Raw genomic sequence first — 11,247 nt, 5'->3', positions numbered from 1 at the left:
TAGAGAAAATTGCTTTACATTATATTTAATTGGTTTCATAATCTAATTCGGCGGTAACTACATCGGCCTGCAGGTAGGTAGTGCTCACGGTTTCCCACCCAGTTATTCAAAAATAACCTCATATTGTGTGTAGCAGTTATCATGAAGGAAGCAATCTAAACACATTTTGTTTTTAACTATGAATTTTGGGTTGTTCTGTTCATTTGTCAATCACCCTCACTCTTTCAGCCCCAGCTGCCACACGTTCCCTTATTAGTCATCCTATCTAAGCACGTCATTCTCGTTCACTCCTTGTCAGTCCATCAGCGAACCTCCGCACATGCAAGCAAGCATTTTTGACTCTGACTCCCGTTCTGTTCCCGACCTGTTCCTGTATCCTGCGCGATTTCGTCACCTATTTCCCCTGTCCCTGGTTTCCCGGCCGTCTCCAGTTACCCGACTTGTTCCGATCTCCGACCCTGCTCCGTCACCTGTCCCGGCTACCCGACTTGTTCCGTTCTTCAACCACGCTCCGCCCCCCGTCCCGGCTGCCTGACTTATTCCGATCTTCAACCACGCTCCGCCCCCCGTCCCGGCTGCCCGACTTGTTACAATCTCCGACCTCGCTTTGTTCGTTCTTACCTCCATTTCTTGCTTTCCCTCTTTCATTCCTTTTCCCTCTATTTTTTTGTCTTTTTTCCCTTTATTTTCTCTCTCTCTTTCTGTCTGTCTTTTTCCTTCCTTCCCCGCTTCATTGGTTCCTCCCTTCCTTTGTTTTTTTTCTCTTTCACTCTCTTTCTCTATCCCTCTTTCCCCCTTTTCTTTCTCTCCCGCATGCTCTCACTCGGTTTTTATCTCCCTCTCTTTATTTCTCTTTCTTTTTCTGTCTCTTTTTTCCTTTTATTGGTTATTTTTCACTTTCTCTTTCCTTCTCCCTTTCTTTCTCTCCCGCTTTCTCTCATTCTTTTTTTCCTCTTTATCTCTCTTATTCTCTTTCTTTTTCCCTCTAATTCCCCTTTATATTTTTGTCCTTTTTTCCCCTCCCTCCATTTTCATCTCCCTTTTATATCTCTTTCTTTCTCCCTTTCATTCTATTTTACCTTTATAATTCTGTCTCCTTTTTCTCTTTCTCTTTCCTTCCCCGCTTCATTGGTTACTCCTTACTTCTTTGTTTATTTTTCTCTCTCTCTCTTTTCTTTCCCTTTTCTCTCTCCCCCGCTAGCTGTCATTTTCTATCTTTTAGTATTTTCTTCTTTCTCTTTCTGTCTTCTTTATTTTTCCTTCCTTCCCTGCTTCATTGGTTACTCCCTTTCTTCTTTGTTCATTTTTTTTCTCTTTTACTTCATTGGTTCCTCCCTTCCTTCCTTCTTTGTTTATTTATTTTTCTTTCTCTCTTTCCTTCTCCCTTTCTTCATTTTCTTTCTCTCTCGTCATTTCTAATTCTCTTTTTTATTTCTCTCTCTTTAGTTCACTTACTGTCTTTCTTTCCCTATTTTTTCTTTGTTATCTGTCGCATGCGCATGCTTTCTTTTTCCTTCCTTGCTTCATTGGTTAGTCTTTTGTTTATGTTTCTCTTTCTCTCATATATACTCTTACGCTTTCTTTTTCTCTCTTCCTCCATTTTCTTTCTCTCCTGCTTACTCTTATTGTTCTTTTTTATCTCCTTCTCTTTATATTTATCTTTCTCCCTTTCATTGTTTTACTCTTTAGTGTTTCTTTTTTTCCAGTCTCTTTTCCCTTTATTTTCTTTCTCTTTTTCTTTTTCACTCTTTCACTCGCTAGATTTTCCTTTTTATTCCCTCTGTCACAGATTTTTCTTTCCTACCTTTCATCCTCTCTTCTTTTTTTCTTTCCATTTCCTTCTTCTTTCTCTTTCCACTATCTGCTATCTTCGGGAACATCTTGCCAGTCGTTCGCAGGGCATACAGGGGCGGCAACTCACTCGCTCATTCACACCTAGGGACCAACTAAACTGGCCAACTAATCTTTGGGATTGTTGGAGGTAGTGCCCGGGGTTTGAACTCACGCCCTGAGAACGTACACGCGCTAACCACTGCTGCAAAAAGACCCCTGGTATCAATTGACACGTACGAGTAATGACGTCATAAACCCTGTACCGACCGCTCGTGAACGCACCAATTTTTGGAGCAGACGCACATCTCTTACATGATTGGTCAATTGCCTCCGTTAAATGGCGGATTTCAAAGCTTCCTATTGGCTGCTGCCAAGCGTCCGAAAAGCAGCATCTGTGCCTCCTTTGCCCAGCTGCCTTCACACACAACCGCAAGGGAACCACCACGACAGAGGGACGTCGAGAGAAGACTGGTAAGATTTTTTTTTCAATAAAATCACCAAAATGTCATATTGTGCTTTTCCTTACGTCACGACGTCGTCTTTGACACAATTCCGTTGAAAACACCTGTTCAGAGAGCCCTTTAAAGACGGTTTCTTTATGAGGCTGCTAATGTATAAAATGAATAGCAAATGTATCGTTCGAAAATGGCGTATTTGGTGACGTCACAACTGCATTCTACGGTATTTATTTGTTATGCGTTACCCCCTCGACACGTTACCCTGTGATATGTCTCTATATTTGTCATTAACGTGTACCAAGGTGTACAGTCGAAGACTGTGTGTGGCGTGTAGTCAATATTGAAAAAGAATGAACTATTATGTAATGTAATTTGTTCACGGTTTATTGTCCCTGCCAGCGAATATTGCGTGAGGATGCAGCGAGGAGCAATGCAGTTGAAAGGAGGCGGTGGCACATTGTCGGGATTTTTTTGGTGTGTTTTGCACCAATTCTATCATTTCGTTTCCTTTCTCAATGATTATTAGCGCTAGAGAATCTCATTTTTTTGTGCAGTAGTGGTCCATATCGATGACATAACCTCAAAGAGAACGAGTGTTCCTGCACATGACAGGGACTCAAATATTGGGATAGAATAAAACGTAATTCACAGCATTTATAAGCACAAAGAGAAACTACAAACCAATCTTAAGCATTTTGAATAGTGTAATCAGTCATCCGTGTACAGTAGTCCACACGACACTCCTCGGCAGAGGTCTTAATCCACCTTGTGTCATCTCCTGTTCCATTAATCCTCCTGATGTCTTGGGTTGTTCCACTACCTGAATTAGAGAGGACAGTGCAGGCTTTGTGATGAGCCGTGACTCAGCGAGATGGAAATCTTAAGGTCTTTTCGAAAAAACCTGCCAACACTACCGCTTTACGGCCCTTTGCATACACACAAATCTTTTTATACCAAAAATCAATAGATGCTATAACACAATATGTCTCCAGAATATTTTGTAAAAACCTAGTGCTGCACTCTTCCTTGGTCGGTCCGTCAACGAACCTCTCCCCCGCAAGATGTGGGTTTTAACTCTGTCCTGTTTCCTGTTGGTATTTCCTGTCCGGTATTGTTCCCGTTAATTTTGTCCTGTTTAATATCGGTTTCCAGTTTTTGTTCCCGTATAGTTTGTCCTGTTTAATTTCGATATCCTGTTTTTATATCAATCCTGTCTGTCCTGTTGTTTAATATCGGTTTCCTGTTTCATTCCCGTCTGTTTTTTTCCTGTGTATTTTCGATATCCTGTTTTGATATCAATCCTGTCTTGTCCGGTATCAACCCCAGCCGTCCGATAACTGCTCGGGCAATTGGTATCGATCTTGTCGGCTTCATTCCACGCTAGACTGCTGCCTAACGTGCATGACTCCGCATTTCCCGTAAAATAAAAGGCTTGTGTGAGAAACGTCACACATTTGGGTCCTGATCCTGTTCAGGTTCATGACATACAGACTATTGAAACGATTGGTCGAATAATCGGTTCATTATTATTTTCTTAAATTTGACCTTAAATTTGATTTATTAATGTGTAAACTGATAATAAACACAAACATGGATAGATTGACGAATACCCAGAATATAGGTAGTTGATATGTTTAATAATGTAGGTCCTCTACTATTGAACACATCAATTTTTCTTTTTCATGTCGACTAAATAGTGTCAGTCCTCACGTTTATAAATCATCAAGTGAGTTTGTGGTTGTCAAAAAGATAAGATTGTGCGGTCCCTTCTCAAGGTTACTTCATTTTCCTCATGCGGAGGTTTTCAGTATGTTTCTTGCCCTCATGTTGGTTTTAGATTAGGGGATGGTGTAATCATAGTCTGCTGTCTATAATAGTCTGTGGTCTATGCTGCCCTTTGAGACTTGTTGTGATTAAGGGCGTCACAAATAAACATGACTTGACTAAGGTTTTGGATTTTTCCCCTGCCCTCATGTAGGTTTTAGATCAGGGGATGCTGTTATAATCGTCTGTAACAGTATTTGGCCTATATAGCCCTTTGAGACTTCTTGTGATTAGGGGTGTCACAAATAAACATGACTTGACTTGACTAAGGTTTTTCAGTTTTTCCTTGCCCTCGTGTAGGTTTCAGATCAGGGGGTGGTGTAACAATAGCCTGTTGTCTGTAATAGTCTGTGGTCTATGCAGCCCTTTGAGACTTTTTGTGATTAGGGGCTATGAAACTTAACTTGCATATTCGTCAACATTTTTTTAAAAATGCCAAAAACAATTAGGCGCAGTGCTCAGTCAGTAGACATAAATTCATAAATAAATATTTGTCCACTTTTGGTGACAGGTAAATAAATAATAAATGAAATAAAATTCAAAATATCTATCCCTTCTAACCAAGAGCAGGCCAATAAGCAGCAATAGAACAGTAGATAAAACTAATATGTTAATTTGTGATGTACATTCAGTGGTCTAATGCAAAGTCTGTCACAAAACAAAAGTACCGTAAAACTTAGGATATAGAGCGCACCTGATGATAAGCTGCACCTAGTACAGTCACCTCTCTCTCACTGCTCTCACTCACCTTTTGTCAGTCCGTCAACGAACCTCTGCACCCGCAAGACGTCGGTTTTGACTCTGTCTGGTTTCCTGCTTGTGTTTCCTGTCCAGTATTGTTCCCGTCTATTTTGTCCTGTTTAATATTTATCTCCAGTTTCGTTCCTATCTATTTTGTTCTGTTTGTTATTGATCTCCAGTGTCTGGTAGCGTTCCCGTCTAGTTTGTCCTGTTTATATTCGATCTCCAGTGTCTGGTATCATTTCTGTCTATCTTGTCCTGCTTGTTATCAGACTCCAGTCTCCAGTGCCTGATATCAATCCTGTCTGTCCCGTCCTGTCCGGTATCTACCCCATCTGCTCGGGCAATTGGTATCAATCTCGTCGGCCTCTGGCTTCCTGTCGCTCCACGCCAGACTTCTGCCTTACGTCTTCCGCCCAACGATCGCAGAATCACTGGCGTGTTGTGTTAACCTGCATGTGTCGCCGGGGAACCAATGATGACGGAACTCTGGACAGCTTTTTCCACTGTTTACGGTTCCTGGCCTGTATTTGGGTCATGGAAAAGTTGGCACCAGTCCATTCCTTAATGTTGTCAGCCCAGTTCTTCTATTTGCACCGTTGGACACTGTCCAGGAGAATAATTTTGGCCAATCCTGATGATCTTGTGACGTGACCATACCACTGCGCTCAGTTGACAACAGTTCTTCATAGGGTCCAATGTGCCCTCCGATGGTGTTGCGCACTGTTTCGTTTGTCACATGGGCTAAGTAGCTGATGTAGCTGATGTAGCTGATGCTGAAAATTTCCTGTAGCATTGCATCTCCATGGCCTGAATTTTCGTATCCAGTTTTGCTGTGACAGTCCATGTATCACAGGCGTAGAGAAGGATGGAAGTAACCAGCGTTTGCATGAGTGAAATCTTTGATTTCACTGCTATGTTCTTGTGCCTCCAGTCGGGTTTAAGTCTGGCAAGTGAGGTTCTGACCCCTCTTCTAATGTGACAATGTTATGACAAAAACATAATTCTCTCCAAATCATAAAAGAAAATTAAATTTGTGGTTTGCTTCCTTTTGTATAATGAGCATTCAATAAAATACTGCAATTTGTACATTTTTTTAACCAGTGCGAGTATTGGGAAAGGCTTTTATAGATAATAATGCTGTGGTAGCAGTTAACGCATTCAATGACAAACATGAAAATATTTCCTCCCCATTATTTGTGAATAAATGTGTTATGCTTGGAAAAGATCGGCCTTCCGTGTTTATAATACGTAAGGTAGGTTACCAACGTAGACTGAATGATAAAGCATAATGCTGAAAAACAAATATAAAAGTTTGATGATGACATCTTTTTAAATACACATACATATGCATACACTGTCACGGTTGCCATGGCACCCAATTGGCCCCGCCTGTATTTAAGCTTAGTGCTCTCACTCTTCATTTGTCAGTCCGTCAACGAACATCTGGCCCGCAAAACGTGGGTTTTGATTTGGTCCTGTTTCCTGTTGGTATTCCCTGTCCGGTATTGTTCCCGTTTATATTTGTCCTGTTTAATATCGGTTTCCAGTTTCGTTCCTGTCTATTTTTGTCCTGTTTATTATTCTCTCCCATTTTCGTTCCCGTCTAGTTATTCCTGTTTTATTCCGATATCCTGTTTCATTATCAATCCTGTCTGTCCCGTCCTGTCCGGTATCGACCCCATCTGTCCAATATCTACTCGGGCAATTGGTATCGATCTCGTGGGCCTCTGGCTTCCTATCATTTCACGCCAGACTGCTTCGTAACGTGCATGACTCCCCATTTCCCGTAAAATAAAAGGCTTGTGTGAGAAACGTCACACGTTTGGGTCCTGATCCTGTTCTGGTTCATGACATACACAATTGCAACAAATAATCACCTTGGAAAAAAATGTACATAGATGTGTACCGTCTTTCCTTTTTGTTTGTTTGTATTTGATTGTATCATATCCTGTTTTGAACTCCCTTTGTTAATTTGAACTTCCTTTGTATACACCGAGGTTGCAGAGAAAATGACATTGCTTTTTCTCATGTTAATGACAATGGAGACAATCTTCGTATCTTGATCTTTTACAAATCCGGCCCACCTGAGAACAGAAAGTCTGGATCTGACCCCAGAGCCTAACTGAATTTAACATCCCCGCGCAAAATAATACACACTGTCCTTTTAAAAATGGCACTTTAAAATGCAATGACGAAAACAAATCAAAATCTGTGAATTCTTTTGAGATGTTTGAAATCTGCATTTCACTTTTGTGATTTTCCTGAACATTTACCGTGTTGCGGACTGAATAGCTTTTGTATGGATAGAGTGATGTTCCAAATCCACCCCAAAAATATCCCTCACGAAAATTCCGACTAACATCTGGCCACAGACAGAATTAAGCGTAATCCTCAATGTTGCCCCACTTTGGCATCAGATCCCAAATATTTGATTCACAACTCCTAAGATGTCCTCCATCAAAATTCCGCAGCTCAATTTCCTATCACCAATTGTTCGTCCTGGTGTCTGATCTTGAGCCTTTTCTATGTCGCTAGCACATGCGCGCGCATTGCTTAGCGTGTGTGCCCGCTAACAAAGGAATGCTTTGTCACTACAGCAATGATTAAACCCCAGCTCAGAAGCTAGCAGCTGTCCACCGTGTCAGTGCTTACCACACTAACACACGCTCACACTCTTCAGTCTGAATAGCAGAAATTGAATGACTCAGCTAAGCCAAGAATTTTCTGAACGTTTCAATTCAAATGAAATCTTTAGTTTGGTAAGGGGTTGTTTTATGGAAGGACCCACGGCCAACATCAGTTTGTCATGAGCCTGCATTTGGGTCCATTTGTACATCTGCATGCATGTAAACACAAGGGCAGCTGGTCGGAGGGTCATAGAGAAATACTGCCTTGTGCTTGAACCTCAATTGTTTCAAGCATGACAGCACGTGTGTGCCAGAAAACAAAGATGTTGGGTCAAATCTACCCAAGTAATGGATCTGTCCACTCTTGACCAGCTGTCTTTGAATCACTCAATCGAACACATATCAATAACTTTATCAAATCATCTTTTGCAAATAGATGCACACTTCTACCAATAGCCCTAATGATAAGTTCTTTAGCCTAAATCCTTTGAAAAAAATGGTGTGACATAATATTTTCTGAGTCGAAATTTGATCTATTGATAGCTCAAAATACTCAAAGAGTAAAAATGTGTGACAGCCTTGAGGCGACATTGACACTTCCTCTTCACACATCTTGAAAAGCGTCGCTTTGGGAGGTTTCATCCTACCAAACAAAAGTAGCGCTTTAAATCCAATGAATAAATGGCTGGAGTTCATCCGCAAATGTCATGATTACTGATGTGATTCAGCTGTGCCCACGCCTTTGGCGCCAACTGCCGCGGGTTCCGATTGGCTCCCGATCAGTATTTGAACCCAGTCCTGTCTGTCCCCTTTTGTCAGTCCGTCTGCGGACCTCAGTGAATACTAAGCAAACCTTTTACGACCCTCCCACCTGTCCTGTTTTTGCTCCCGTTTGTCTCCGGCTACGATCTGTTTTGCTCCTGACCACATCTGTTCTCCCGTCCCGGCTTACGACCTCTTTTTGTTCCCTAACCTTGTCCACTCTCCCGTTCTGGCTTACGACTCACTTCCGACCACGCCTTGCTCTCCAAGTCCCAGACCCGTTTTTTCTGTCCCTGACACCGCCATCGCTCGCTACGGAAGATCCATTTCCGCGTTCGGAGCACAATCCGAGTACGAGAGCGACTTGCTTCCCGCGTCCAGAGACTACCAGATCGTGGGCACAGACCTTTCTCTTTCCTCCAATAAAACTTGTGAGAAACGTTACGCAAGTGGGTCTTGTTTCTGTTCTGGTCCTGACAGCAAAGACTAAGGTCTACACAACCACTTGGTATATTAACAGGTAGTTTTATTGCAAGGCGTTTTTTGTTTTTTGTTGTCACATGAACGTTTCAAACATCAAAATAATCTTTACTCAACCAATTACTGCCGCCACTGAAGGTTGCTTGTTCAAATCTCGTCGGGGTCACCGTTTGAATTACTTTTTGTTATGTTTGGCAGAGAGGATCCAAATGGGGCCCTCGGAGCCGAGTTGACAGCTCTATTAGGGTAAAGGCTTAAAAGGGGAGAAAAGGAAAAATGGTCAACACAAACACAGTCCAAAACTCGCGTGTGGTTGAATATAATTAATTGGGCACAATACAAGCGTCAACGGGTCAGGAAATAGTTACGGGCAGGCGGAACGGCAACAATCAGACACTAGGGAGCTGACAATGCTGTCGCTATATGCCAGGTGGGTGATGAGCGCCAGGTACGCATAACTATTTAGGTTGTCCACTGGCACCCTCTAGAGGATGGTGGCGTGCCGGATCCTTGCACTTTTCTTCCTTTGCATGTTTACTTAATATCCAGGCTGTGAGATGCGACAGATATAACAAACGCTGGACTGAAGCATTTATATTTAGGTTTTTATGATAATAAAAACAAATAAAACAGAATATTCCAGGCTGTATTAGTTTCACAAATTCGCTATCAAAATGGCTGACAATCATTTACGTGGCGTCTCATCTGGCTCAACCGAGGGACTTTTTATCAACTGCAAAATTAGTAAATTGAAATTGCAGACGCAAAATTACTAATCCATGAACAAACAAGCAACCCTGTTTATCTAGTTCCATTAGAATGTCAGCGAGTGTTTGCATGTGAGTGAATGTGTCCGGATTTGGTTTCCACTGCAAGGAGACTAGTTCTCATCTCCTGGGAAACCATCCTTTTATTCTTGCTGCCAAGCCTAAGGGGCGCTACTTTCCATAACCCCTCCCCCCAAAAAATACTCCAAGTATCAAGCAGGGTAGAAACAAGAGTAATGTAAGATTTAAGTTTGGCCCGTTCAAAAAAAAAAAAAGGCATCCGATTTTGGGGGTCCAACTGAGTCAGATTTGCATTCGGGGTCCTTTTAATTGTACTCTTTACGATTTTCATTTTCTCCTCGACACACCCCCAGCTCCCATCCGCTCTGCTATGCTTCCCCCTCTGTTCCCATGCATCTCTTTGACTTGATTGTGTGTGACTAGGACTCAATTGTGCCTTGCTCGCAAACTCATTGCATATGGCCATCCATGCAAGAGTATCCTCGCACACGTACATCTACACTTGCATTTGATCGTATTATTCTTGAACATTTTTCTTTAGATTCCAAACAAAAACAATCATTTAGCTTACTACACACTAGTGTGTTTAAGCTCAGAAATGGATACAAGTATAATTTTAGTTTGTTTTCTTAAACAGTGTCGCTGACTCCAAAACACAAAATAATGCCGACAGATAAAAAAAAATCTGCCTGAAAGCATTTCTGCATTGTTTGACGTTCCATGTTGTAATCCATCCATTATGCCTCATAACTCCTTTTTAAGTAAATAAGCTCTAACAAGGATCTGATTCTTCTTGGAGCTCCACATCAAGGTTGCGGTATGATTTGGATTATTCTTTTGGTGTTGACTGTGGGATACTAGACTGTCACGGTTGTCATGGCGCCCAATTGGCCCCCCCCTGTGTGGCGCCATCTGCAGCTTGTTGACAGATTGGGTTCCCACTATTTAAATCCTGCCATGTCAAGCCCCGGTTGTTGGTACGTCTGTGAATCTCTAATTTTACACGGCAAGCCCTTTTTCGCCTGTTCCGTTTTTTGATCCTGTTTTTCTCCCGCTACCATCTGTTTTAATCTTGACCACGTCTGCTCTCCTGTCCCGTATTACGACCTGTTTTGATCTTGACCATGTCTGTTCTCCCGTCCCAAATAACGATCTGTTTTTGATCTCGACCACGTCTACTCTCCTCTCCTGGCTTTCGACTTGTTTCCAGTCCCGACCACGTTTTTGCCCGTTTTTTCCGTTCCCTACACCACCATTGCTCGTCACAGAAGTCCCACTTCCGCGTTCAGAGCGACCTGCTTCCCGCGTCAGCAATCCCCGGATCGTGGGCGCAACCCTTTCCCTTTCTTTTAATAAAACTTGTGAGAAACGTTACGCGAGTGGGTTCTGTTGCCGTTCTGGTCCTGACATAAACTTAAAGAATCAACATATTTTTTGCACATACCAATGCATTTTGGATACCCTAAATTGGAGAATGTCTAAGTTGTGTTTTTTTTTTTTTTTTTGCTTATTTGCTGATCCCTCTTGTCATTCATTTGAACTGTGTTGGTGTTATAATAGTCTGGAGTCTTTACAGCCTTTTGAGACTTCTTGTGATTAAGGGCTATACAAATAAACATGACTTGACTTGACTTGACTACAGTTGTGACACAGAAAAATATGCTGCACAAAATGAGGCAAAAAAAAGAAAATAAAAGCATTTTGTTGTGTCATGATCACCTATGTGAATCA

At 41.9% G+C, this 11,247-nt stretch overlaps 1 protein-coding gene across 1 annotated transcript in view; it reads left to right on the top strand.

Moving 5' to 3' along the window:
- Positions 1-2,137: 2,137 nt before the first annotated feature.
- The window catches only part of LOC148346471 (dihydropyrimidinase-related protein 5-like), a 29,189-nt gene continuing 20,079 nt past the window's right edge, over positions 2,138-11,247 (top strand). Inside the window, exon 1 of the mRNA XM_088325609.1 lies at positions 2,138-2,304. The gene's annotated coding sequence lies outside the window, so the exon portion shown is untranslated. The remainder of the gene's footprint in view (positions 2,305-11,247) is intronic.

The sequence above is a fragment of the Urocampus carinirostris genome, chromosome 20 (genome assembly GCF_059441175.1).
Source record: "Urocampus carinirostris isolate Australia breed hairy pipefish chromosome 20, RoL_Ucar_1.0, whole genome shotgun sequence".
In the NCBI taxonomy this organism is placed as follows: Eukaryota; Metazoa; Chordata; class Actinopteri; order Syngnathiformes; family Syngnathidae; genus Urocampus; species Urocampus carinirostris.
Note: the sequence above shows the minus strand (reverse complement) of the source record. Positions and strands in the feature narration are given on the sequence as shown.